This window comes from Fukomys damarensis, unplaced genomic scaffold (genome assembly GCF_012274545.1).
Source record: "Fukomys damarensis isolate Sample0158 unplaced genomic scaffold, DMR_v1.0_HiC HiC_scaffold_24, whole genome shotgun sequence".
Classification (NCBI taxonomy): Eukaryota; Metazoa; Chordata; class Mammalia; order Rodentia; family Bathyergidae; genus Fukomys; species Fukomys damarensis.
The window spans coordinates 39182226-39206225 of NW_022900936.1; the positions used below are offsets into that span (position 1 = coordinate 39182226).

Below are 24000 nucleotides of genomic sequence, written 5' to 3' on the forward strand. Positions count from 1 at the left end.
AAGGTAATTAACCACAGAATGGATTTGGAGATGTAGTAGACCCACTGTGAAATTGATGTGAATTACAGAATGACTTCTATATGCCCCTACTCGGTATGGTAGACTATTTTGGCACTTGGAGTCTCCAGGAAATAGCATCAGTTCCGAGTCAATATCCAATAGTTCCTGAAAATCCTAATTATTTTCTTCCTCTTGATGCACATTCATACTGATCAAAGGCCATTGATTGCTTTGAGGAATATTGAGAGTGATTAACAATATGAATTTCTGGCAATGTGACTAAGTCTTTACCCAAGAGTATGCAGCCTTTCCTTCGCTTGAAAGATTCTGGTCTGTAAAGTGGTTGATTGTGGGAAATGACAGAGAGGCCATGACACTGTTTCTGTGATTCAAGTTAGAGTTTTATTCAATTGAATCACTGTATAAACATACCAAGGAAAAACTTTGTATTATTCAAATCTATTGCACATATGGGAACATCATGATCAACCAGCCAATGTTTCATATCAGTATCTCTGTAAGTAAAACTATACCGACAACTGCTTTGCTTCTATTATCCATGACAATAACCACATCCACTTTGTCTTTGGTAATTAATAGTTGCACTTAGCTATTGCCACATTAAGATAAAATAATTTCACTGTGTTGTTTCTCAATTCAGTGATTGTAGTTGCTACTACAATTTCTGACCTATAAACAGCAGTGATTACAGAACTCTCCAGTGATTCTGGAGTTCTCCACACAGATTTATTTCTCATGGTTATAGCAACAAGTATTCCCTTAAGGCTCTGATGAGTGAAGATCTTAGATGTTAAGTCCCAGGTAACATTCCAACCTCCTTAACCTTTTGAATCCCCACCTATGCAATTTTAACTCATGTAATGGATATCTTTTTGGTCCGTGTTTCCTCTAACCAACCAATCAAGCTGTTGAAAGTTTTGCTAATTTCCTTTCTAAAGGATGTAACACTAAGTCTAGAATATCTGCTTGGTGAGTTTGTGCCAATAAATTTGGCCTAATTCATTTTTATTTTCCTTCCACCAATATCTCACATCTTTAATATCCAATCCCAAACATATTCATATTTATGTCCATAAAAATTGAGAAACTCATATTTTTTCAGTGTAACATGATCTTCATGATCTTCCTTAGATCATATACTTTACCTGTCTTACACTGTATAGGCAGGTATAACAAAATGCCATAGGCTAGCTGACATATAATAACTGAGATTTATTTCTTACAGTTTCAGAGGCTTCAGAATCCAAGTTGAATATAGCTGTAAACTTGGTGTCTGGTAAGGAATTGTTTCCTGGATCATAGAATGATGCATGTTCTCCATATCCACACCATGGCGGGGGCAAAGTAACTTTAGAGCCAATTTATAAGGGCACTAATACCACTCATTAGGGCTCTAGTCTCATGACTTTGTCACCTTTAAAAAGTCCTTCTTGCTAACATCACATTGAAACTTTGTTTCAATATAATAATTTTAAGAAGGCACAAATATAGAAACCTTTTTGAGGCCTTCTGGGACATGAGTTTAATTTTATATCTAGAAGCAAAAAGCAATTGTAGGAATGCCAAAAGGTAAATCAGCAGCACCTTACAAGACAATTGCCTAAGAAAAGGCTTCTGTAGTGTCCTCTTCGGTCAATCAGCACTAATCCCCTCTGGTAGCTGGAACAGCTCCTTCTATTAGTAAAGAACATCCGGAACTTAGATGTACAAGTTCAGGGATCCTGTTATCATGAGAATCTTCCTATTTCTTCCTAATAAATTCCCTCACTTTACTAGTAGTTACCTTATGGAGTTGGGGATTAAATATATTTAAAATCAGGTACCAATAAAGCAATAGTCTAGGTCTGGGGCTCAGCAGTCTCTGATTTGTGCCTACAGAAAATATGTTTTGCTAGGCCATTTATTCAGTGATTGAACTGAAAATGCAAGTCGTGGTGCTCATCTTTTTCTTTACCCATTTTTTTCAGCACATTATACTTGTTAGTTTCACAAATATGTTCTAAGGTATCAAACATATGGTCCTTTCAAAACTTTTATATTCTTTTGATGAGGAATATTCAATTATGATATTTCACATATCTCTATTGCCATATTATATCTCTATCAGCATTTTGTTACTGAAAATTATGTTCTGAAATATCAGATTAAAAACTTGATTCCAGAAACTCCAGAACCCATTCAGAAAATTCATTCTTAAATTCTTCCAGAGTTCTTCTAGAGCCAATCTCATTACCAAAATTTGTATTAGCCAAGGTTCTCCAGAGAGAACTAATAAGATGTTCATCTAGAGATATCAAATGTTTTATTTTTAAGAAATTAATTCACACTGCCAAAGGATGGCATATCTATAATATGCTAGGCAGACCAGCTGGAGGGAGACCCAGTGAAGAGAAATTACTACTGTCTTGAAATACAAAGCAGTCTAAAGGAAGAATTTCTTCCTCTTCAAGATACCCAGCTAAATCTTGGAAACAGCCTATTTGCCCATCCGTTGGAAACTGGATAAAGAAGTTGTGGTTTTTCTATAAAATGGAATATTACTCAGCCATAAAGAACGAGAAAATAGATTCATTCATAGGAAAATGGATACATATTGAAGATATACTCCTAAGTGAAATAAATAAGTCACACATGTGTAAATACCAAATAGTTTCCCTGGTGTGAATAATCTGCAACAACGTATAAGATTCTAATAAGATTACTGACATTTAGAAATGGGAAGAAAGGAGCTAAAGGTGCAGGGAAGGTGTGATGGGTAGGGGAAGAACAAAAAGGGAAAAGAAAAAAATGTGAGAGAATGAAAAGATGAAAATAAAGTGTTTGTAGATGGGGAGGGGAGGAGGGAGTGAGGGGAGGGCAGAGGCAAGGGGAAAAAATGAGAATCAAGACTTGTCATGTACAGGTACATGATCCCAACAATGAATGTCACTGTACTGTATCCCTAAAATGTACCAATAAACTCAATAAAATTAATAAATAAAAAAATAAAAAATAAAAAAGATACCCAGTATTTCTTCCAAAGGCCTTTAGCTGATGGACAAAGCCCACATTTATCCTCATACTATAGAGGGAGATATACTTTTTCAAAATCTACTTACAAAAATGTTAATCTCATCTAAAAAGTTATCTTCAGGGCAACATCTGGAATGTTGTTTGACCAAATCACTGGGTACTATAATGTAGCAAAGTTGATAAATAAAGTTAAATGTCATATTAACTGGTGTTTTCTTCTCTCTTCCTTTTTTGTGGTGGTGATGTTTATTTGTTTTGTTTTGCTTGCTTCTTTGTTTGTTTTTGTTTCGTTGCAAAATAACATATTATCTTAAGAACTGGCAAAGGCCCAGCTAAAACAAATATCTCCCAGCTTCTCTTCTATTTATGGTCAATGAGATCTCAGGAGAAATCTCTGACTATGAATTCCAGAAAGGATCTTTAAGGTTATAGAATTAGTTAACACAGTATTCTGTGATCTTTCCTTTTGCTTCACACATGTCAGGCATGCAGAAACTATGTTTGTGGGAGGTGAAAGGAAGAAGGGGCAACTATCTTCTGAAGTATACAATGATAACATTGAAAATGAATGTCTCTCACAAGGGTAGCAGAGCAGAAAAATAAAAGGTATGTGAATCCCTAAGATCAAAGTGGAGCCACAGTACCATTCAGAGACTGTCAATTTATAGCATTTTTCAATGTGCAAAAATTAAATTATTTTATTAGCATCTATACTAAGGTCTCCTAATAAACACCCAACTAATAATAGAAACTTGAGAGCCTTAATAGTTTATTATTTCAGTATTAGCTAGTTAAATTTTTCTCTTCTCTTGAAAGTTACCTTCTAATTAGGGATTGGTGTAAGTAGAAATTTTTCTTCAAATGATGGTTGTGAAGATTAGTTGTAAAAAGTCAAATTTGCTATTTTAAAAGAAATATCTTGTAGAAAGTTATTAACAAATTTAAATATCTATAAAAGAAACAAATTAATTGATATTTGTTCAGTTTTACTACCATACAGTTAAACCAAGTCTGAGTTTCAGGTACTGTGATGCTCAAATCATTAATATGGTAATTACACTAATTTTGTAAGAATTAAGGTGATGTATGTCTTAAATGATAACTAGATTACTAGATTATGAGAATAAAGAAGCAAAATGAGGAGAGAAACTGAAAAAGCGATTGAAGAAATGAAACATACTAAATTTAATTTCATTAATGTGGTTTAATCTGAAATAGAAAAGACCATCTTATTATTATACATATTTTCTTTAAAACTTTTCATATTTGACTCAAAATACATTATTTCTTATTCCTTTAAAGTTGTCATTTTATTTCACACCTGGAATACAGATCTGGAGCTGTAAAATAAATGTGGCAGATATTAGTTGCCAGAGGCATTCAAGAAGTAACACCTGTGTGAGGTATTAAACCATTTGGCCTGAATGAGTAACAGAAGTTTCATTGGTCAGCTTTCCCTTGCTGGGACAAGATATATAACACCCACAAAGAAAAGAAGGAAAGGTTAACCGTGGCCCATGATTTCAGATATTTTCGTCCATGGTCAGTTAACTCCAAGGTAGTCTTAACCATGGAAGAAGGAAATGGCAGAGAAAAGCTGTTCAACTCATGGCATCTGGGAAGCAGAGAGTATGGGAAACAGAGAGGAAGGTGCCAAAGACCATATGTAGTACCCATGGTCACACCCCAATCACGTATACAGCCACACCCAGAGGGGTGCTTTACAATCTCCGAGACATCATCTCACAAGCCAGGCGGGCTGACAAAATTAGCCATTACAAATCCACTCTGTCAATTTGACACCCACATACATCTCCTTAAACCATATTTGATCTCCACATAGAGACAACAGTCATATTTCCATATGATATGATGTAACCCTTCTTCATACAACCAAAGATGAATTAGTAAGGAGTTAGTATTCCTTACCCAAAGTAAGTATAAATACTTTTACCAATGCTCAAAAATCCAAGCCCAGGCTGAGGATGCATCTCAATGGTGCCCCCCACTTGGCAAGCCCAAAGTCCTGAGTTCTATCCCTGGTTCCACACACACAAAAAAAGTTCAAGCCCAAAGTCCCTTCTAGACTCAAAGCAACTCTTAGTTGAGGATCTTATTTCAAAGCAAAATCTTTCAAAAGAGGTTACAATTCTATACCTTTGAGACTGCCATGGGTAAGTTCTGCTGATTTGTGATGCTCTCAAGACATCTTTTCTGTTTTCCTAGTACAAAACCCTTGGCTTCTTCTTCCTTTTTTCTTTTTTCTTTTAAAGGTTTGCTTGTCCTTCATAATAAACAACTAGAGTAAGAATACATAAGACAAACAGAGTGGTATCTTTATATGATACATGAGTGTATATTACAGGAATTCCATCAGGCACGGGAGCCTCAGGTTTAAGGCCTCAATGTTAGGCAAAAAAAAAAAAAGGCATAGTAAATTTTTACTTTAACATCTAAAATGTCACGTGTCATAAAGAAGGGTGTAGTAGAAATTGTCTTTAATAAATCATAATTGAATTTCTCCTCACTTTTCTTCCGTTAGATGTTAGGTTTGTGTCTGAACATGAAGAAAACATGGTTCCTCTGTGGTCAGCGATGTGCACCAGTCCAGAGTGGAGGCCAGCTAAGGAGACTCCCTGGAGGTAGGTCCATCCTTAGTTCCATCTTGAGGAACGGAAGGGGCCACATTTTTCCTATCAGTCCAAGCCCTTTCCTCGGGCCCAGATGAAAAAGTCAGCCAGCAACTTTCTAGGACATCTGGCTCTCAGGAAACCTCAAGCCCCTACAGTAGGCCAAGGAGTCTGCTGCAGGGCTATGAAGATTCAAAGTGGATAAAGTTTTCTTTTACATTTTAAACAGAAGTAGCATGAAAGGCTTCATAACTACACCAATAAAAGAAAAGGGGGAAAAAAGCGGCGACCTCTTCTTTAGTGTGAAAGTCTGTCTGGTTTTTCCCGGCTGGTTTTCCTTGTACCATGGCTGAGGTATCTCAGTGCATGGTGCTTGTATTGGCCACTGCAGTGGTCTCCTGAATTTCTCCTATTACCCGGATCTGGCTCAGCGTTTCTTTCTGATAGGCTGGATTGAGTACCAGATTGGGTTGTTGGGGACCACTACTAGCTCAGGAGTCAGGTAAAAGGTGTTATTCGAGCCTTTCACACTCTGGAGACATTTGAAGAGGTAGCAACCATAGAGCTTGACGGGATGCCACATTGGATTGTCTGGATTTTCTGTCCATTCTGCAAACATGTTATCTGTAACTTTCTGGCCAGTCTGGTGTATCCCAAGGCCTTCTAGTACTGGATACTCATGCTTCTATCCTTGGGATTAGAGGGATTCTTCTTTGCCTATTGCAAGACCTTGGAGAAGGCCAGTTTCACATGCTGGTCCACTGTCTTCAACAGGAAGTACTTGGTATTAAAGAACATGATGGTGGTCAGCAAGGTAGAGGGGGAGCGTGCCCCAAGCTGTCTGCACTCCCACAGCATCTTCTCAGTCACATGGCAAGGCAGAATGTAGCCAAGTGGAATGACCCGGTGTTGAACACCCTTCAGAACTTCATGAAGCCACTCCATGGATCAAACATAGTAAAGAGCAGAGAAAATGTCATCTACCCTTCCATTTTCAAAAAGATACTTTTGAATACACAGAAAAATACAGTAGAGCATGTCATTTGAAACAGCCCATAATTCAACTCAGCTACAGCAGAGATAAGATCATTTTGGAATCGCAGCAGTTAACACCTCCCAGTGGGAGTCAATCTGTCCTGAGCATCCTTCTCCTGTTGAGCATTCCTAGTCTGGGCCCAGTTTTCCCGTACTTCAAGCCCTTCTTCTGGCTTCAAAGAATTTGGAAGCAGAAGTTCTGGGGAAGGCTGTGGCTGTGAATGCAGTTCAACTCCAGCACTCAGACAGTCTGAGCTGAACAAGTAACCTGGAGCTGCTGCTGCTGCTGCAGCTTTTCAGCCTCCTTTTCAGCCTCCAGCTTTACAGCTGCCCAAGCTATGAGTGAGCCACTGACACAAACTTTGTTGTAGGTTTCCTGGGGAATGGCATTGTGGGTTATGCTCTGCTGCTGAGGGTCCCCCCAGGGCTGGGCAAAAGAAACAGGGATGGTCCAAGTTTCTCCTGTAGGGCTAGTAATGGTCCTAGTGGCACTCTACAGGTGGGCAGTGTCTATTGCCAGCTAGTCTGGCCTCAATGACACATAACTCTGTTGCTGGCCCTGTGGAATGGCCAACACAGTGGCCACTGGCTGGCCTCAGATGGTGTAGAACACAGTGATGGGCACGTCCACTTTGTGCCACTTCACTGGCTGGAGGACACTCCCATCCCCGAGGTGAGCCCTACTGGAATGGTGGTGGGGAAAGGGCACCCACAGTCTGGCTTTGGATCTGCTGACCCCCCACCCCAGCAAGAGACTGGCCAGCAACCAGCTGAGCCTGAATTTGATGGTGTGGGATATGCTCCTCCAGAATTTCAGCCACTTGGATCTGCTGAGCCACCTGCAGGTACTGCACCTGGATCTGGGCCGTTTGTAGCTGTGAGAGATTGGGGCTCTATAGAGATGAGGTCTGGATGGACGGGGCTGCTGACTGGAGGTGCCTGTCCTTGGATCTGCACCCGAATTTGGATGGACTGCTCGGCAGGCTGGTGAACAGTGAGCTGTGGGGAGAACTGTTGAGCTGAGACCTGCTGTGACTGCTATATCTGTACCTGTACCTGAACTGCTGTTGAGCCTAGACCTGCTGTTCATGCTGGGTCTGTGGCTGAACACTGGTGGTGAGTGGACAAGCAAGTTCAAGCAAAGAGCCTGTCACTCCAGTGCTGTCGGTAGTTCCCACCCTGTTGGTACACCATGGTAGTGGTGGCCATCTGCTGGAATTCCCTAAGGGCGTCTGGACCTTTAGAAGCCAAGGAGTCCAGAAAGCCCTTCAACCTGTGTTGTGGGATGGACAGTGCCTTCACTCAGATGTATTCTTCAAAGAAAATGATGTTCTCCAGAGAATTATTCATATAGCAGAGTCCTTAAGTTTCGAATCACCCTTCCTTGGATCCCTTATCTCTGGTACCTCCTCCAGTGTCTCCAGTTCAGTCACCAAGTTGAATGTATTTCTGCTGCTTGTCCTGAATTCTCAAGACTTCTACATTCTGAAGAAGACAGAACAAAGTTCCTTCCATCCTCAGCCTCTTTTTAAGCTTTAATTTTGTTCTTTAAAATATACAGTATATTTTTTAAACTCCCCCATCATTATCCAATTGGCTAATTTTGCTACTCTTAGCTTCCTCTTCAACCTTAAGGAAGCAAGCCAGTAAAACATAAACTAGGAGATACTTTATGTAAAGAAAATGAGGTGCAGATTCCTGTAGGACAAAGTTAGAATTCTTTTGGAGCCAAAACACTATTAAAGTGGAGAAGAGGTGGGGGCAGATAAGGGCTGAGAAAGTTTTAAATCATCTGAATTACAGTGATACATGGACAAGCTTTAGAAATTTATATTTGGGAACTTTGTATTTAAAAAAAAAAAGATAAAGCATTCTCAGATTCATCCAATTTGTTTTAGGTAACTTTCTGTACTTTCAGTAGAACAGACTAAAGTTAGTTCCACCCACTTACACCGGGGGGAAAAAAAAAAGACTGCATTTAAGGATTTAAAGGGGCATTTTATAGCTCACAGAGTTTCACATCTTCTACACAGGAAAGAGAATCCCCTTCCGGAGCACACAGAGGTGACATGTATGAACATGCTTTTGGAAGAAGTATGAAAGGAAAGCAGATGCTAGACTCTACTGAAGGGTCTTGTGACATTGATGTTCCTTCCCTGGAACAAAGACACCAGCACAAGGTGAGTAAGCCAGAGGGGACTCACTGGAAGCCACTTCTCTCTTGGCCACAGCTCCAAGAGCCAAACTATGGAGATGAGGAAGCACACATCAGCGGCTACACACCCCAAGAGAGCTTCATGGTGCATGCACTCCCACATATCACCTTGGCTTCTTTTTAATAGTCCTGATCCATTAGAACCATATTTTCTTTGCCTCCAACTGTAAGTATGCTGATTTTGAAGCCAACTGGTGAGATATTGAATTATTTGTCTCTGCATTTTCCTCACAATTATCACTATGAATCTAGTTTTTTAAAAGTTGGCAGTACCCATGTCACAGCCTGAACACTGGGCTGCCTTAAAATTTCCCCTACTTAATTAATTATTCCATCACATTTAAATTCAGCTTCATACAATATGTTAGGACACAAATAAAATGTAGACAAATTATTTGACAGAGTGTAGCACACAAAAGTTTTAGTCCAATTCCCTATGGAAACTTCAACTCCATCTAACACTTTTTTTCAAGCTTCTCTTCCAAACCAGTTTCAAATATTTTTGAAAAACATGGTGAGGTATAGTCACAATGATAACCCCACACTCTGTAAAAATTTTCTGTATTGCTCAGCTTTCTCTTTCTGGGAAAAAATATCTGACACTCACAACATAAAGGAGGACAGGCTTATTTGGGCTGAGGTTCAGAGCTTTCAGTCTTCAGCTAGCTACTGGATGAAACATCATGATAAAAGGACATGGTTGAAGAAAGCTGCTCAACACATAGCATCTGTAAAACATGGAGCAGAGATGATCTAGAGTGGAAGGAACTAAGGACCTAATACAGTCCCCAAAGTCATTCCCTCATGACTCATCCAGACATTATCAAAAGTGTGCTTTAATAATTTCCAAGGTATTTTTCAAGCTAACCATATTGAAATTAAAGATCACCTATCACAGAAATAGAGTTCTAGAATATTAAAAATCACTTCATTAAGTTGCTTTATTCCAAAGGATCCTGGATTCCACAGCATTAGAAAGATACCATAGGTTCTACCTCCCTGGCTCTTTTCTCATAATATGTATGACACTATTTCCTATGCAAAGCTACTAGGTCTTCTAAACACAAGAATTAGATAAATTTCTAATATATAGAAGTTATCCTTGAGCCAAAGGATATATAAAGAATTCCCTAGAAATAAGATGAAAAGCACAAAAATGGTCATCTGTGCAATGTTTCCTATCAGTCACCTAGGGTCACATGGTCTAGGACGGTCTCAAATGAATAATTTCAACTCTGCTTGGGGGTGGGGCATTCATTCTTTTTCAAGCTAGCATGCACATATCCATGTCAGAGTCAGTTTCAAGAGAAAGGAAAAAGTCCTTTAACTGTCATCTTTTGAACTTTGATTTTGACTGTCTCATTGTCTGAAGAGAGTAAATAAACCCTACTTGGAGTCAGTACTGATGAATGCTGCTATATAGAGAGGAAGGCTTAAATTAGCGTTTTTAATAAAAATAACCATTAACATTTTTACGCTTGTTACTATTTTTTGCGCATAGAGTACTAACTAGAGTGTCTTTCTCAAAGTTCTTTGAACATAACAGAGTCATTCCTACCTTAGATCTTAGCTATTATTTCTGCTGGAAAGTGTCTTTTCCAGATTATTAACTTAGCCAACTGGATCACTCAAGTTTTTGATCCAGCCTCTCTCTTTTCTTTTATTTATTTTATTGCTACATTTAATGTATACAGTATAATGACATTCATTGTTGGAAATTTGTACCTTTACATGATCAGTCTTGGTTCTTATTTTTCTCCTGCCCTCACTTCAACCCCTCCCTCCCTACCAATCTACAAAGACTTTGTTTTCATTATTTTTTATCTTATCCTATTGATTCCATTCCCTTCTTTCCTTTCCCCTACCCCTCCCATTTCCACTTTCTCTTTGACTTTTTCTTCCTGTTCACATTATCTGTTATACCTTTTAGTCCTTATTTACACTTTCAGTTTCTCACACTAGAGAAACTTCAGTATTTACATATGTGTGTCCTAATCCAAAAGACTGGTATATTTATTTTTGAAAAAGAGAAGAAATTATTGGTGTTTAGCTTTTCAGGATGCAAAACTTTAATAAAGGAAAGAGATGCCTTACTGCATTTAAATTTACATCTTATTCTGCTGAAATATTGGCCTTTACCAGTTCTTGGAAAATTAATTGTCACAACTGAAATTAGCATAGTAAGAACTACATTGAGAAAGAGAAGGACTCTATCTACTAACAATGTGAAACAAGTAGAAGTTGTCACTATAAAGGAACTTTTTTCAGACTATTTCACTATTTAATAGTTTGAAGAAATTTTTTTTCCTATTTAAGTAGCCTGACAATAAATTTAATGCAGACAATAGCATTTAATATTTGTGGTTATGCTTCTACTGGCTGAATTTTACCAGTGGAGTATAATTCTCCCACAGAGTTTTATAGAATGAGAATCTGGGTCAATGTTTTATTCTACTGCCCTCTATTAAAAACAAAGTAATATGATACTCCCTTACTGCTGAAACCAAAGACCAGGAAGTTAATAATTTCATGGTAAAGTTTATAATTTCCTTTCCCAGGCATTTTACTCATTTTGATGTGACTTGTCTCTCCTCTTCAATGTTATGGATACTTGAAATATATTTCTTGTTGATGGAGGCAGAATGAAACTTCCTTGGTGAACATTTTATATATCTACAGCCATTGAGGCTCATTTATTCAATTCCCATTTCACTGGTAATTAATTAGTTATTAGCTTTTTTGTATGAATTTGTGACAAGATGTTCATAACATAAATCATGTAAAGGTCAATGTTAAAAATGAAATTTAGACAGTTTAATTCCCTACTTTTTGTTAATTAAAGTTCTCATAATCTGCAAATACTATAGCTCTATTCTTTAAGTTGAAATTGTAATTTCAGTACTATCTGCAAATTCTCTCACACTGCAAGTTAATAACATTATCATTAATTCTATTTGTTGAAGATTGAATTGATTTTTTGTAGTTAGAAGGCATAAGACGCCCTTCAAAATCTATAATGAGACTTTTCCATTATCAAACAAAATTCTACCTCATTTACTCAATGTAATTTGGTAAATAACTAAAATGGTAGAATTATTTATCCCCATTATGATTATTTGATAAATATGATCAATATCAATATCATATTGAACTGTCTCTTTGGGAGTAAAGAAAAAGTTCATAAAAATTATTTTTCTAAATTTTAGAAACTAGCAAGATTCTCCTTTTTCTCAGTAGTATATGTTTTTATTTGAAGAACTCTACCTCTATTCCATGTTCTTCAAACCTTAATAAAATGCAAACAGTATCCTAAAATATATTACTTCAAAATGCAGTTCTCATTTGGAGACATAAAGCCTGAACAGAAAAAAAGGAGTAAATCTGATACTGAATCTACTATTTGGAGATTTTAAGTTCATGGCCTTCTTGGAAGTACTTTCATCCAAATATATTTCATAAAATGTAAATAAACATATTTATATTACATAAAGAGGAAAGCACATACAATCCCTCATCAAGTCACCAAAAATCTGAACTGGTTTTATTCTTGGCCTGTTTGCAGGTTTTCACTTTGCTCTGAACCTCCATGTGATTTCATTAACATTCCAGTGAAGGAATACAAAAACATGCAGATGGTAGAAGTGATTTTCCAAGAAGTAAGCTCTCTCTATGTTTGAAACATGGATCATGTACATAAAGATTCTTGAATTTTGTTCAAACTTTAAAAGTTTGACTATTTCACTCACCATCATATTTTCTCTTTAATTAGAAAATGAAAAGATCCATCTGCTGAATTGTCTAACCATATTTTAAAAGAAGCTCAAAAATACATTTTTTATCTTTAGTAAATTGTTATAAAAGGTAAATATAATAAAAATCATTATAAAATATCAACAGTGTAGCAGAATCAACTTTTACCTTTAAATTTAAAAGAAAAAACTTAGCAAAAGGAGAGGGCACTAGAAATTTTGTATCTACCTATTTTTCTAGTCTGGACTTCAAAATCTGAGATGAACATTTGCAGATAGAAGCATGGAGCATATTTTGGCAATAATCAAAAATATATCTTTAAGAAATAAAGTCTACAAACCTGGGTCATGTGGTCAACCTTGCCTTAAGGCATTTCACTCAGAATGCAATTTGTTTTTTAAATTAAATAACAGCCCCATAAGAGAATAACACTATAAAATAGACAATACCTCTGCCCTACAGTACCTCAATATTTCTTGCTAAGAAATAAGAAAAAATAATCAAAGAGAACAAAAACTCCTCACTGGAGTAGGAAATAATTTTTAAACTATGCATTTCTGTGCATATGAGTAGCAAGCAAATAGAAAGAGAAAGAAAATCAATTCAGCAAACTCAATGAAGGACATACAAACTATGAGCAGCAATAATCTTCAGGACAATCAGTCCACTAGCTTCATCAGGAGGAAAACTTAGCACTCAGAATACTTAAGACAATACAGTTACAAACAAATGGAGGAGTACTGCCACATTTTTTAAAAATACTTTCATAACAATGGAACAATCATAAAGCTATAGAGTGTTTTTTGCTTTCATTTGTCTACCTTAGGCTATACATGAAGAATTAATGATTATAAAAGCTCATCTTTACAGTGGCACAGTTAACTAAATAAGAATAATAATTACCATGCATTGAAAGTGTACCACAAGCGTGTGCTACTCTAAATACATTAATATATTTAGCTTATGTATAATATGTGAAATACTAAAGATACAGAGAACACAATAACAAATGTTGGCGGGGTTGTGGGGAGAAAGGAACCCTTCTCCATTTTTGGTGGGAGTGCAGACTGGTGCAACCACTATGGAAATCAGTATGGAGATACCTCAAAGAGCTTGGACTGGAGGTTCCATTTGACCCAGCCATCCCTCTGCTGGGTATCTTTCCAAGAGAACTAAAAGAATCATATCACAGAGAAGTATGTGCACCCATGTTTATAGCGGCACAGTTTGTAATAGCTAAATCTTGGAAACAGCCTATTTGCCCATCCGTTGGAAACTGGATAAAGAAGATGTGGTTTTTCTATAAAATGGAATATTACTCAGCCATAAAGAATGAGAAAATAGATTCATTCATAGGAAAATGGATACATATTGAAGATATACTCCTAAGTGAAATAAATAAGTCACACATGTGTAAATACTGAATAGTTTCCCTGGTGTAAATAATCTGCAACAATGCATAAGATTCTAATAAGATTACTGACATTTAGAAATGGGAAGAAAGGAGCTAAAGGTGTAGGGAAGGTGGGATAGGTAGGGGAAGAGTAAAAAGGGAACAGAAAATAATGTGAGAGAATGAAAAGATGGAAATAAAGTGTTTGTAGATGGGGAGGGGAGAAGGGGGTGAAGGGAGGGCAGAGGTAAGGGGAAAAAATGAGAATCAAGACTTGTCATGTAGAGGTACAAGATTCCAACAATGAATGTAACTGTACTATATCCCTAAAATGTACCAATAAACTCAATTAAAGCTGAAAAAAAAATCTCACAACTGATACCTTAGAGCCAATGTATTTAAGCCTACCAGATCTGTCCCAGTTCACAGGAAGCCTGGTGAAATTATAGGAGATTAGATAGCAGCAACAGAAGCTTAAACAAATTTTAATTTTTTGTGGTCAATCCACTTATTTCTTTTTTTTATGATCTCTTTATTTTTCTTGTATTGCATTGTAAGCCCTGAAAATAATTCCACTGTACAGACTGAATAACTATTCTAGCTAATTGAGGCCAGAAAATGCAACATCTACTAGAAAATGCAACATCTTTGTTCTGATCAGTTTCTTGCCTAGATTTCAGGTAGTCCATCTACCCTGAAGACAGTTGCAATTAATTGGCCATAATTCAGGAACCTTAATTTATTCTTGCCAAGATGAGATCAGCTCCCACTCACATATCCTTGTTCTCTTTGTAGGGTGTAAGCCATTTAAGGACAATATCTTAGGAATATAGAATTGGATGACTAGCTTGTGCATGACCCCACATACCAGCCTTATTCTGTAACTTCTCTTAAAGTGGAGGTAGCACAAGAAATTTTACTTTATAAACATTTGTCTTATTGGGTATACATACATTCCTATACTTACAAGACTAATAGCTACTGAAGTCCTGCTTATTTCTCATCCCAAAACACATATTATTGAAAAATTACAGGGCCAACATAAATTATAAAAGTTTTGATTAATCTTTCTCCCACCTTGTGATACTTTTTTTGTAACTTTCACAAATACAATAAGTATATCACAAAGCACAAAAGGAGAAAAATATCTTTGTATTAATGTATAAATGTGTATATTATGTTTCTATCTCTTCATGGTAAGGAATGGGGGCCTTGAGGGAAAGACATTTGAATAAAACTATTTAGAAGAACTTGTATTTAGCTAAGAAGGATGAAAAGTAATACTGAATCTAACACTCAAGTAGGTAAAGCTTAGACTATCTTCACAGGAAATAAATGAATAGTGCTAATAGCTGAATCCAATTTATAAGGCACTAAATGGGTATTATAAGAGGAAGGGAGGTAATTAATCTTCAGCTAGAACAATGAAAGATCAGCGGTGGTATAAACACAATGCCACATTCTAAAATTCTGGAGGTACTTTGCTTTCCAGTGTAATAATCAAAGACTCTCCAGAATTAGGATGTTTAACTATTTGCAAGAATTATTTGTATTTTTAATGACTTCATGAAGTCACTGATCACTTCATGTGAAGTTTTCCTTTCTGTTATCTACTGCATTAAAATATAACACTAATATCAACAGGCTGTAAGGTTTGAAATAAAGACCTTTATTTCAAGCTATTGTTTTATGATTATTTGATAGAATATATGTTAATTTCAGCTTTCTTTTTAAAGCATCATTTTGGTAATTGAGTATTTGGTATATGTTTTTAAAATATTAGACTTTATAGTAAATTGGTTTTTTCTATTTTCATTTAATTCAAATAAAAAAGTTAAAGTCACAATAGTTATTAAAAGGAAAAGAATCTCTAAAATTTTATTTCATTTTGCAGAATATCTCAGAGATGTATAACACTGGATATAGATTAGTTTTGGTTAATCTAGACAGTGTATACAATTTTTATAAGCACATAAAATGGAATGACAGAGTAGATTATAAAATCAATTCAAGCCCATCTTTCATCTTGCAATATTTAACAAGTTCATTCTTACATGCATTGAAAATAAACTTTTACTATTATCAAAGTGACATCATCATCAAAATGAAATTGGTTGTCCATTCACCAGAGAATAAGTTTTAAAACAGGGCTATCGCTATTGATTTTTTTCCTTTTCTTCTTGTGCCAAAACTTTTTAATAAGTTTTAAAATATTATCTATCTCCAAAATGCTTAATACATTCCACTCCCTTCTATTACTTTGACTATACCCTCTAGTGTATTTCATAAGTATAATAATATTCATATTTTACCTATCATCTACAAATCTGAACAAATTATTTTCTTCTCTGACATTTATTTTATAATAGAAAAGTTCTATTATATGGTAACATGTATATTAATCATATACTTTTATACTTTAAACTACAAAGTTTTCTTTTTAACCTACATATTAAATAAAGATTTTTGGCATAGAATTAAAGGCTTGTCAGGTACTGGTGAAGCTTACCTACTTAGCTGAAACTCCTATGCCCTCCTCTCATGCTTGCTAGCAAATATTTCTAAAAATATTCTCTAAGAAACACCCCTGATAATCTTATCTCATTTTAATTATATTCCAAAGGCTCTACCTCTAAACATTATAATTGGATTAACTTTCTATCCTCATAATACTCTTAATACTGTTTGATTTTATTCGTATTTTTCTAATTCATAAAATTGCTTCACAATTTCCCTGGGAAAAACTCTTTAACACATTATAGGTGCTCAATAAATATATGCTACATTCATTAATGATCAACATCCCCCCAATTATTTATAACCTGAGGTACCAGTTGCCCTTCATTTCATGATATTCTTAGTCTATTTTCTGTTGCAAATAATGCAATACCACAAATGGGTAAGATATAAACAAAAAGAATTTTAGTCGAATGTGGTGGTGCATGCCTGTAATCCCAGCACTCAGGAGGCGGAGGCGGGAGGATCACTATGAGTTCGAGACCAGCCTGGTCTACATAGCGAGTTCCAGGTCAGTCTCAACTAAATAGTGACACCTTGTCTTAAAAAAAACAAAAAAAAAAAAAAGAAGAAGTTTATTTTGGCTCATGGTTCTGAAGGTGCAAGGTTAAGCAGTAGCATTTCACCAGGGCCTTTTTGCTGTCAGAATCTGAGGCAGCACAGGGAATTATATAACAAAAGACAAGGGGTATGTTTATGTTTGTTTCTCTTGTCTCTTTCCCTCATCTTATAAAGCCAAAAGAATTCAATCACGAGGATCCCCCTTCATGATCTTACCTAATTCTAATCACCTCCCAAAGGCCTGATCTGAAAACATCAAAGTAGGGTTGTGTCCCTCTTTAAATAGCTCACAATGAGGATTAGGTGAAATCTTAGGAACAAACTCAAACTATGTCATGCCTATTGAGATGAACGCACCTATTTTGTACTGACAAAATATAAACAACAGGGCTGGGGATTTAGCTCAGTTGTTCCGCCACCTGTTTCACAATCAAGAGAACCCAAGTTCAATCCCCAGGACCAAAAACAAAAAGGTACCTGGGATGTCCTTCAGGAAGCTTTGAGCTAAGGATTTACTCAGTGGTTCCACAACCTGCCTTGCAAGTGCAAGGACCTGAGTTAGATCCCTGGTACCAAAAAAAAATTTTTTTTTTAATGGGCCAGGATTTAGCTCAGTGGTTCCACTGCCTGACTGGCAAACATAAGGGCCTGAGTTCTATTCCTGGCACCCCACACACACACACGATCTCCAAAATCACCCAAAACAACAAAAACAACACTGGCATTTGAGTATAGAACACATTAGATCCCAGGAAGAAATAAAATGGAGGAAAATTAATAATTTTCTTTTAGAACCTTCTGTGGAGCCTTCCAAATGAAGGAAAATACCCAGTGCAACCTTTTGAATTTTAATTTTAATACCATAAATTCAGTTAAATGAAGTTGGCTATCTCTCTCCAAATGACTCTGACCATGATTTCACAGACATTTCTCTTAAGTTTCTCAAGATGTCTATCATAATATGGGCTAAGTAGCCTTAATTCCCAAAATGTTGCACCTACAAATGTTTTCCTCATCCCAATTCTCAACCATCTAGTGGGAAGGGGATAAAGAGATGGAGGAATAGGAAGAAAAGGGCTAAAGGTGCAGGGAAAGTGGGAAGGGTAGGGGAAGGGGAATAAGGGAAAAGAAAAAATGTGAGAAAATGAAAAAATGGAATTAAAGTGTTTGTAAATGAGGAGGGGATGAGGGGGTGAAGGGAGGACAGTGGTAAGGGGAAAAAATGAGAACCAAGACCTGTCATGTAAAGATATAAGACCCCAAAGATGGATGTAACTGTACTGTATACCTAGAATGTACCAATAAACTCAATAAAAATTTTTAAAAAGAGATGGAGGAAATAAGAAAGGATGGAAAGGAAAGGAGATTTAAAAATATATAAGTATCTGGGTGGAATTTAGCTCAGTGCTCTGCCACCTGCTTTGCAAGCACAAAGTCCCGAGTTCGATCCCCAGTACCCCCCCCAAAAAAAAAGATCCAACATTCAACAAGGGCCCACTTCCTCAAAGCACAGTTAGCCATAAATTCAGCAATGGATTAATCCACTGATTAGTGTAATGTCCTCATGTTCCAGTCATCTTCAAACAATGAGACTTTCAGAGGACATTTTAGATCAGAACCATAACATTTCATCTGAAGTCCTCAAAGGACTCATGTCCATCTCACTACATTAAGTGCATTTAGTTCATCTCTATGAGTCACCAAAGTCTCAATAGTTCAATCTGTAAATGTCCAGTCTCTCTTCTGAGACACAAGGCAAACTCTTAGCTGCTAGCCCATGTAAATACAGCTGACATACAAAGGTACAAGGTAAATATTCCTATTCCAAAAGGGAGAAAAGGGAGGCTAGAAAGGAATTAGATAGAAGACTGAAACTCAGCAGGGTAAAAGCCAATCCTGTAATTCTGTGTCCAGCACCTGGTGCAACTTGTTGCAAGATTTGAACCCCAAAGTATGCGAGTGGCCTAACATTTATGAATTCCCAGTTGCACCCCAAACAGATTTTCTCCTGGGTTGGTTCCACTCACTGTCTGTAACTTTCATCAAGAGACAATCCATGTCCCTGTCATCTCTATTTCCTGCAGTCTGCGCTGCACTTTTTGCTTCACTCTCACAGTTTCATGCACTGCCTTCTCAGGGCTACTTTTGGGTCTCACAGACCTTCCTTTAAAATCTGGGTAGAAATCTTCCTAAACACACAACTTTTGAATTCTTAGTGCCTAAAATATAAGCACCATGTGGAGGATGCCAAAGCTTGCTTCTTAGCTGAAACAGTAACAAGGTTTCCTTGCATCGGGATTACAGAGGTTTCTGAGAGTCTAGATGGCTAAGCCATTTAAGAGACCAGAGGCCTCTTAGAGTCTAGACTGAGAAACAAATACTAGGAAACCAATTTCCTAGGCAGCCATTTTTAAACAAGGACCCTAGGAGCTCTCTCCTCAAATGCAAGTTTTACAGCTGTATTCTTTTATGTCTGGAAAGATTGATGTCTTGCTTATTTCTGAGATAACTTCAAGTCATTTCTCCTGTTGCCCTGATGTAAAATATTTGGCTCCTTTTTAATGCTAACCTTTTTAGCAGCCATATTTCCTATAGCACCAATTCTGTATGGGGTTCTTTTCTGATAGAATTGCAGACTTTTCCCTTGTGCTTTTTGCTCCTGATTTTCACTGTAGATTTGGATAAAAGTAGTGGGCAACTTTCATGATACAACCTAATCATTAGGTTGCTTTAAAATTTCTTCTACCAGATTAAGTTAATCTCAGCACCCCCGCCAAAGTATCAGGATATAGGAAAAATTAGATTTTTGTCAGTGTGTGACACATGTAGCCTCTGGTCCAACTGCCTAGTGACTCATTTTTCCCAACTGAAAGCTCCTTATCTTAGATATAGTGTTTGCATTCCCGTTAACATCCTGTTCTGAGCTCCAACAAGAATCTCCCAAAACTGTTTTCCAATTCTTACAATACTCTGAGGCTTGTCTAGTGAGTATTACAAAACTTTTTCAAACTCCTCCCAGAAGCCAGTTCCAAATACTTTTTCCATATGGTCATACATAGTCATGCCAATGATCCATTCCTACTACCAAAATCTATCTTAGCAATTTTCTGACATCCACAACCTGAGAGAGAAGAGATTTACATTGGCTCAAATTTATAGTCCATGCTTGGCTGGGTCTAAAGCAGAAACAGCATTATAGAGAGATACAACCGAAGAAAGTTGCTTACCATGATGGTCAGGAAGCGGAGAGAGAAGGGAGGAGCTAGGGACCAAACAAACAAAAAAAACCTTCCAGGTTATTCCACCTCACCACAGTCCCACATGCTAACAGTTCATTTAACCATGAATTCCTCAATGGGCTAATCCACGGATGAGCACAATGCCCCTATGATCTAATTACCTTCCAAACCTATGACATATTTGGGGACATTTTATATTTAAACCATAAGAGGAGGAAAGGTATTTATTTTTATTATCACAGGTTTACAATACATAATAATTACATTTATCACATATATATATACAGTGTTTACCAAAAAGTTATAAATACTTCATCAGTACACTGTACTAATAATTGTTTGAAAATGAAGGAACACCACTTTGAGCATCTTTTGTAATTGTAGAGGCCAAAGTAACCTGTGTTAATCTCATGATGTCTCGATAAATTTAGTATTAAAATATTTATTCACATATTGCCTGATATGTACATTTTTGGCAGAATATGTATGTTATCTGAATATTAAGACTATATATATATATATATAATATATACATATAATCTTAATTTTTATTTTCCTTTTCCTTGTCTTCCCATCTGACCCACTCCCAAGTTGACCTTTTGGACAAAGAGTCAAAATTTTTGCTGCTTGCCAGGGATTTAATTCAGTGGTTCCACTGTCTGTCTCACAAGCACAAGATGGGGAGTTCAATCTCTGGTACAAAAAAAAAAAAATGTGTTGCTGCTTGGAATTTACCTAGAACTTATACTTCCTTTAGGTCAGGACATAATTTTGAATATTTTTATCAGTCATTCTGTGTTCACTAGACACTTTAGGGTTGAGATTGACAGTATGAGACCTCTAGCCATATTGACCTGTCGACTTGCTTTCTTTACTTCTGTTTATGTAATATTTATCAAGTATCAGTTGCCTCTCTATTGGATTGTTACAAGATTTAAGTGAGTTAATATATAGAAGACAGTGAGACCATTGTCTTAAACACACAAAGCACTGACATATATTAGCCAGCATCATCACTTGAAAATCTCTCTACCAAACACAAACTATTACATACACAAAGCTGTAAGTACCTATAAAGTTTTCCTTCATTTACCTAAATAAATAAATAAGCTTTCCCTAGAATATTGGTAAGAATCAATTTCTTGTGTATTAAATGGATTCTGAACAGGGAGATGTTTATTTGTCTTTTCTTAACAGATAACCTTTTTTGTCTAAACTTTCTTAGCAACTCCAAAATCTACCTTCACAATGTTTTTGTGTATCATATTCTAACCTACATCTGGAGGTATTTCTTGATTAGTAACCACTGCCTCCATTTGGTGGGAAAATGGATTTCTCACAATTTTCTGTATCTCACTCTGTGCAGTTAATCAGAGGTAGTTTCAAATCTGAAAATAGTATTCATTTTTCCCAGCTTGCAGTATACTAATCCTTCTATCAGAGACAAGCTTGAAAGGACTGCTGCGCTGCATTTGATTAACTAAACTCTCTTAATAAATATAATGGCTACTTATTATTAATGAAATTATTTTTTACTGGGACACCAAAATTACTCTATCTTAACAGGGCCTTTACTGCAGCACAGGAGTATCAGTGCACAGAGGGAACCCTCTCAGACTAAAATCCCAGAAGCTGGCAGACAGTGTTTCTTATATATCTACAGGCCTATATTGGTGACGGGCAAGACTGAAATATTTGTCCATACCAAAAACTTCATTATCTGATGGTCCAGATAGATATGTTTTACTCTTACATTAACTAGCCGATCATTCTCAACCATGCCCTCAGAAAAAGACTACAAAAAAGCCTAGGCTTGAAAAAATTAAAAGCTGATCTATGATGTATTCAAGAAATAAATAGTTCTACTACATTAGTAGAATTGTAATGAACATCACTCAAGCTCACATGGAACATTTAATGGAAGTATATTTAAGAAACATTAACTCAAGATATGTAAATTGATTGAGTTCTGAACTCTACTGCAATTATTAAAACAAATTTCCTCCTTCTGCATCTTACGTTGACATTTATATCATTTTAATAAGAATCCATTATAAGTATCATGTAGGAGAAGGAATTATGTTAAGTGAAAGTAACTACATGTGTACCTAAGCAAATGCCAAATAGAACACAAAACAGATTTTAAATGGAAGTTTACATTTATAAAAGCAATGAATGTTAATAGTACCTCATATTTGTATAATTCTTTTCTTTAACAATGCCCTTTCAAACATCCTGTCTCATTTAGTTTTCAGAAACTCCTTTGGTAAATTGATACTTATCTGGTGCTTAGGCTAGGCAATGACTAGATTTCTATTACAGCCTGACAATATTATCTTATGGGGTGGAATTTTGTCAAAGCAAAAAATTAAGAATAACCATGGAAATTGAATTAGTAATTTTAAAAAGTTCTAGAAAAGTCCATTGCTTTTGGTACTAAAGAGTACTACATTTCTTTCATTCCCAGTTATTATTCCTTTTAAAAAGCAGGATTAATTTGCATGAGAGGCTGAGTGCTTATTTTGCACATATAAAAACCAAAGAAACTATTCCACACTAGAATTTTGGAGAACATGAGAGGGAAGGGAATATGGCAATGTACTTCTTTTTTTTGTTGTTTAATCTTTGGTTTGCTAGCTCAGGTAAAGTCTAAATGGATCAGCAAAGAAATCAAAATCACTTTGTTCATTTTTTCTGAAATCTTGAACATTTTCTTCAAATAAAAAATATATTCATGTTTTAGGTACACTTAATAATAAGATAAATTAATAGAATTCATAATAGAAATAAAACAGAAAACTAGGAACAAATTTAAAATACATCACTAAAATACATCATTAAAATACATTAATTACTTTTTCTAGATGTATCACATTTTATCCTTCCATTTAAAATTTACTATATCAAAATATTCAAATTGCAGAAATAATGTTTATTTGCACAATAAGTTGATAGCAATGAAAATGAAAATACTGCTGGCTTTTTAGAATAAAGTTGATACATTTATTCTACCTTCATAAAACTGACATGATGACACATTACATAAACTCTTGTTGTATCAGGTCAAATAGAAAGGAATACTACCACTATTTATAAAGTTTACTTTGGCAAGGAATGGAAGAACACTTTCAACACTATCAAACACTCTCTTTTCCACTTAAAATACTAATTGTTGTCAAGAACAAGACACTCATAGAGACTGAAATTATTTCAGGAGTCAATTTTCATTCTATGAAAAAGAAATCTCTAGTTATCCATGATAGCATCACCATATGGGGTCCAAGAATGTCCACGGGAACCTCATCTCAGTGTGCCAAGTAGCTTCTTGATTCATGTCATAGAAAAAGAATTTCAGGGCATATCAGTGTTAGACATAAGCATGTTTATTGGACAGTTAAAAGGTAAAGGAGAATAGGAAAAAAACTACAGCTGCAGCAATTGGAGATGGCTCATTCTGGTGAAAGTGTTGACTGGCTTGCTTAGAAAAGAATGAGGACAACTTTTGCAGATTAGCTCAGGTGGACCAGGGTCTGGTCAACCACTGCCTCTGTTCTAGGTTCAGTTTCCTTAGTTCTGGAGGAATTCTTATATATTGAGGGGCAATTCGATCCACACAAGATGATTGCT

General features: G+C 36.1%; 1 pseudogene; it reads right to left on the reverse strand.

Moving 5' to 3' along the window:
• Positions 1-6022: 6022 nt before the first annotated feature.
• On the reverse strand, positions 6023-8048 carry LOC104847459 (annotated as a pseudogene).
• Between the last annotated feature and the right edge of the window lie 15952 nt (positions 8049-24000).